Source organism: Tympanuchus pallidicinctus, unplaced genomic scaffold (genome assembly GCF_026119805.1).
Source record: "Tympanuchus pallidicinctus isolate F22 unplaced genomic scaffold, pur_lepc_1.0 scaffold26, whole genome shotgun sequence".
Classification (NCBI taxonomy): Eukaryota; Metazoa; Chordata; class Aves; order Galliformes; family Phasianidae; genus Tympanuchus; species Tympanuchus pallidicinctus.
The window spans coordinates 5,555,697-5,562,270 of record NW_026294743.1 but is presented as its reverse complement, the minus strand read 5'-3'; positions in this window follow the sequence as shown (position 1 = coordinate 5,562,270).

Here is a 6,574-nt window from a genome sequence, read left to right as displayed (position 1 = left end):
AAAAATAAAACTGAAAGCTCCCAAACTGAGTCATTATGCAGGTTTTGAACACTTCTTTTGATGCATACAAAAGGCGAAATATTTTCCTTTCTCCTGGTCCTTCTGCCATGATTCATAACTCATTAACTTTAAGCAGACTCCTTCCTAAATGAGATATCAGTACAACTCTTTCCCAAATGAGATATCAGTACAATTCATTAATGTCATCTACTTGTTGTCCTCTAACTTCAACTTCTTTTAACGTTTCTGTATCAGAGTATTTTAAAAACAGAATTACATGGTTACATTGAATAAGCAGTAAGAATCATACCTAACATGATTTATCCTTATTTCCCATGTCTCTATTCTCTCCATGCATCCTGGAAAGTATGAAATATTTTCATACTAGTAGGAGGATGAAATCTCCTTGTAGGAGACTGAGGTTTTACATTACAGAGCTGATTTTTGTAATCTTATTAAAATAGAGCAAAATGAGTATCTTATACAAAAATTTACTGCAGTGTGTTAGCCACCTACCTTATCTGCTTGAACACTTCTAACTTTGAAACTGCAAAATCTGACAGACACCAGGTGCTACAACTCTCTCATGTTCTTTAACAGTATCAGTTTATAAATTGATACAATCATAATTTTATTTTTTTTTATTATGTTGTCATCTGTTTTCTGAAGACATGGTGCAAATACGTGAATTTATGAATGTTCATTGTGCATGTGAAATGTACTTGGACCACTGAACAAGTTAGTCCTACCCTTCCCTTCTAAAAGAAGTACCAAAAAGGTCTGTGAGCAATATGTAACTTTAAAAATTACTGAAATACTGTTTTCATTAGCAATATATATGATTTAGCAAGCAAAATGGACTATTTTTCTTAATAGATTTTCAAAGACTATTTTGTCAAGCTCAAAATGTTATGAGACAGCCAGCCAGTTCTAAACACAGCATTTCTTTTACAAAGCTATTAACATATATTCCTTTCCCAATTCAATTCTAATGAAAGTACAATTTGAAGTGGAAAATATTCAGAATTTGTGTGACATACACCAATGTTCCAGTGACTCAGTGTTAGGATTCAGAGGAACTCTTTTGTTTTCTCTCTCTCAAATCTTAGAGTCTTACTTTATTCTTGAAGATTGTCTTCAAGTAGTTAATTGGTTTTGTCACTCAACTGTCACAAATTGGATTACAAACTTTTTTTAATTTTAATTCTAAATCTCAGATCCTTCTGACTAAAATGGTGGGGAAAAGACAGAGTAACATCTTGGGGTTAGCTGTGGGCACAGAAATATAGTAAAATTAGAGCTCTGAAATGATTTCCAGGGTTTCTTTTAATGTGCGTATCTGAACAATATTAAAGGATCAAAGCTCCGTCTATCATTCTGTTTTTAATATCTTTTTTACCCCATTAAAGATTAAATACTTCATCATTCTCTGAATATACTACAGAGCCACACTGAACTTTCTCATTAGTTGTATTAATAAAAGATTTCTCAACTACTTGTTGAGCTACTTGATAAAACATATAAATTCTTTCAGAAAGCTAGATTAAGTTGATAAAAATATATAAAATATCCAAGTGAACATCAATATATTCAATTTTCATTAATTTCAAAAAAGATATCAGTTTAATTACTATTGTATTACATTTGTTGCCAATTCTTTTTTTCTTAAGTGATTTTAAGCCAACTTCATTTCTTCCACATCTTTAAAAGGAAACAAAAAGAAGCCCATCGTAACATATCTGTTTAGTATTATTATGTACTTAAATATATTATGAAAAACTTTTATTTATATGAACTTTATAACTTACATAAAACTCTTTAATCAGCAATCACTGTTTTGGAAGCTGACATTCTTTTACCTAGAAGCTTAAAACTACTTTTTATCAACTGTTCTCACCTTATTTTTTTGTTACTGTTAAATCAAATAAAGAAAACAAAAATCACTGATATAAAAAATTGGTGGATGCTTACCCTTTACCTCTTAGAAATGTGTAAAACTTCTCAAGATACAAGCTTAATATAGTCCATGTGTATCAAATCATAGAAACAAAATGCTGACTACTTTTTTATTATTGTTTTATCTTAAGGAAGAGGTACGAATCCTTTTGTTCACTTCCTTCACCTACAAGTGCACAGGCTTTCCTATCTCCCTGGGGCATATAAATATGGGGGAGGGGTGGAGGGTTTTTTAAGTACATGATGTTTAAGTTTTCAATTGAGACTGAAATAAAGAAACAATAAGAAAAGAAAGAAAAAAAACAAGGATGAGTAGGAAAACAGATGAAAGCCTCTTTCATAAACTCTTAGTATCCCTGGCTCTGTTTAAATCTTATTTTCTTCAGATTTAAAATGTTTCCAACTAATTTCAATGGGAATAGCCCCTTTGGATGCTCCAGTAAGGCCACATAGCTAAGTTATTTGGAATCACTTAACTGGTAAATTCCACAAGCATTAAAATCAATACCTTGAAAGAGCTCCCAGTTATATCAGAACAAAACTTTATCTTGATTACTTTTAATAACCTAGAATATTCTACTCAGAGTGTTACAAAACTGGTTTATCCTTTTTGTTTACTGACAGGTTTATCACTTCCAATGTATACTCTGTCAGAGTAGTTACTCTCATGATTTTCTGAATTTCAAATAAAGTGTGTTCTATGATCACGTTTTTTCTTGTTGAAACTATCCATATGCATAAGCATATGAACCAATGAGTTCACATTAAAAACTCTGAAGTGTGCTGCTACTGACCATTTGTGTATCTTACAAGAATAAATAATCTCAGAAACAAGAAGAATGTCAGTTTGCAGTAAAATTCTGAAAAGAGGAGAAAGATCTTCCTAACCTTCCGCACAAAATCTGAATCTATGCTGTTAATAACATTGGCACAATTGTCTGAAAAATATACAAAACAATTTCAAAATGTTACATCGTAACAGTCTCTAACTTGAGAAACTCCACTGAAGTTCTCCTCCTCCTAAAACCTTCCTTTCAGGGCACTTAGTAGAACTTCATGAAGTTATTTAGACTGCATCAATTGCTATACGTTTGGCTTCTCCAACCTCAACCAAAAAGTTGACTGAAATGCTTTGCAGCATTTCAAAGCTTAGATATTCAGAGGAAAGTCATCAAGATCATTGTTTTTCACAGTACAAAATAGCCTGAATCTTATTCAATTACACATTGGCTGGACTCTGCAGCAGAGCATGACTTCCAGATAGGATAAAACCCCTCACAGAGCAATGTCGGTACTTCGCGGATGCTCATTCTGCTCAAAGACCATCAAAGGAAGTTGAGAATCATTAGCAGGAGCTGGTAGCATAAGACCAACTGGCAGACAAGTCACTACTTGGGGAAAGGGTGCTAACCTGTTGAGCAATTGGTCTGGAGCTGCTTTCTGGCAAATTCCCTGAAAGGCATCTGTAGTCACGTGACTACGACACTTTAAGCTTCAAAATAGGCATTTTGTTTTGTCTAATTGCCACCTACCCGCCACGTGAAGAAATCACTGTGCTAAGAGACATCAAAATCCTTCTCAAACCACAGAATGGTTGAGATTAAATGGGTCTTATGGAAGTCACCTGATCCAACTCTTCAACCCCCTACTCAAGCTGGGACACCCGGATGATCTGAACCAAAATATTTTTTCAAATATTAAAATGTTCTTGACAAAATTGTCTATTTTGCCTCAGATTTTTCATACACTTCCATAATTCTAACAAAACAGAATAAGGGAAATTAGGTTTGAGTTTTTTTTGTTTTTTTTTTTTTTTTGTTTGTTTTTTTTTGGTTGCTTGATTTATTTTATTTCAAAGAGTAGCAAGGGGGGGAAACCAGTGGTTTCTGTCTATCTTTTCTGTCTATCTTTTCTGTCTATCTACCTCAGTTTATTCAGGAATGGAGAAGAGTGAGAAAAATGAAAGTAAAATATTATTTCAAGTCCAACAATAAAGCTGTTTCTCACAAGTATTGATTCCCTCCCTGACTTTTCACACTGTAAAACTTTCCTACATCCTTAGTTTCTTACTTGGAAGATATTTTGCAGAACAAATGTCAATAGGAGTTTGTTTTTGGTAGAATTACTCAAGGTTCTTTTCACTTTACAATTCCAACCTGAAATTCACATGCAAATTTCTACTTGGACACATTCTGTTCTAGATTTTAGCGATGTTACTAGCCTGTGGAAATTCAGGCAGAGCAGATATAACTTGTCATCTAACCTTCCTTTTCTTTCACGCTGTACAATACCAGGTTCTTTTTCACTTAAAACAATTCATTAAATCTTTTTGTTCAGTTTAATATTTTTAATCAGGGTACATCATCTTTAAATATTAAAACTGTGTCACAGAAGGCTTTCCAAAGAATATTTATCTACGATTATCTCACTTTTTGTCATGTACTATGTCTAGAAACATTCAGAAACCTTATAACCTGCAGTATACCACATATTTAAAATGTATGGAGACAAAAGCTGACATGAATTCAAAACATAATATTGCCTGCTCTGCTTCCTATTATCTCTGTTCCATGCAATAGTCTTTACAATAAAAAATAAAAAGACATCAAGGTGTGTAAAAACAGTACTGAAAAACAACTGTCAATGAAACCAGGGCAACAAGAACTTAAGTGATTATATCACAACCTGCATAGTTTACAAAAGTCTCCCGTACAACACTGCTTGCTTTAAGAAGCAAGTTTTGATTCATACTTTCTGAATGTATTTTCTACATATTTTCATACTGGAGAAGTAGATAAACTGTAAGGTGTTCACGACCATAAACTCATCAAGGACTGACGTAAAGTTAAAATTGTCCTCTATCACGTAGGAAGATCTTCACCAGAAATTGAAATGCTGTAAAATTATGGATAAAATATAATCCTAAGTGTTTTAAAGATTCCAACCAAAGAAAAATCGCTGGTACAAAAAGAAAAAATGAAAAAGTAACTAACAAAATTGAAGAAATAAGGCATTTCCACATAGAGGTAAAAAAAGAAGAAAAACAGCTTTTCTTTTTTAAAAGATAAAAATATAAGGATTCTCTAAGATCTTAGAAAGTGATAAATGAAAGTCATTACTCTATGTTATATACAGCAAAATAGAAATAAAATACACACTGATCACTTAGTGCATTTTCTATTGTTAGTCAGTCTGAGTTCAATAAATTTTATATCCAAACATTGTTTTCTTCAGATCTTGAGAATCCACACAAAATAAAGATTATGTAAATGGGGAAAACAATAAATATAAAAGCCTGTCAGGTTGCTCATTTTTTGAAGATTAGAGATTAAAAAAATCTCAAGATTTCAGGGCTGTTTTTTCTCCATAAGTAAACAAGAAAAAAACCTTAGTTCTCATAAGATTTATCATCCATTGATATCACACAAGTAACAAAAAAAGATAATTTGTTAACCTAATAAAACAATAAAGAAAATTATTTTATCCTTATCAGAGTAGGAAATAGAAACAATTAGGAGATCAAGATACCTATAAAGTGATAAATCGCTAGAAAGAATGGCTTTGGTGGATTATTAGCTCTGCATAAGAGCACTGGCTTCTATCAATCAAATGGCTCACCTCAATTTCAAAGAGAAGAAGCAAAATATCAAAGAAAAAACACGTACCTACATAGCTCATGTTTTCTGGCTTGTTCTTCATGCATGATTTTCAAGAAGTAACTGTTAGCTGCCACTTTCCTTTTCATCATGGACTGTGGGATTTCAAACTCATACGGAAAGGATCGCTCATAAAGTCAGCACCTTCCTGACTTTATATGCCTCAAAAACAATCTTGTCCAGCTGGTCTGCCCATCAGCACAAAGTCAAACCTGATTTTTCTCAGCTCAGGTTGCTCTTAAGCAGAGGAGATCATGCCTTTGAGTGGAGCACTGTCTCATACAATTCTTTGATAATGCAAGGGTAGATAAAGCAGGTGAGAACAGCTCACATTCAGAGCGTTAGTAATTTCTACCGGCTTTGTAGTTCCAGTGGTTCAGAATACAGGCTACCTTTTGTTCCGAAACAGGATCACTAAGAGTTTATCTACACATCAGCACATCACATTAACAGTCACAGCCCGAACTTCAATGCTTGAATTTGTCAGCAGGTAGGTATCCATGGCAAAGAAGAGTTTCTTGCCTTGGAACATGACACTATGAGAAAACAAAGCTGAAAGAAGTTGTCGGAAAAGACATGAAAGAAAGAAAAAGAGAGAGAAAAAAGAAAATTTTTCAGTTTCAGAATTCTCCCCTGTCTTGTCACTATATTCAGAAATGGCCCCACAGAGGCTTGCCCACTTCCCATAAATTTGCCTGAGATGTCATGTCGTTTAAGACGACAAACATGTTCAAGCTATTCAATTTTGTGAAAAGTGTCATCATCTGTTTTCAGGTTTTACTGTAAAATGGAAATAGATTTTGCATTAGAAGCAGCCCAGTCTTACATTTGAGCCTTATAAATTCACGTTTTCTTTTTTTTTTTTTTTTTCTTTTTTTCTTTTTTTTTTTTTTTAACTCATTTTCAGGAATAAACGTTAGCAAAATTAAATTCTCATTCATCCTGCAATTTTACAGAATAGC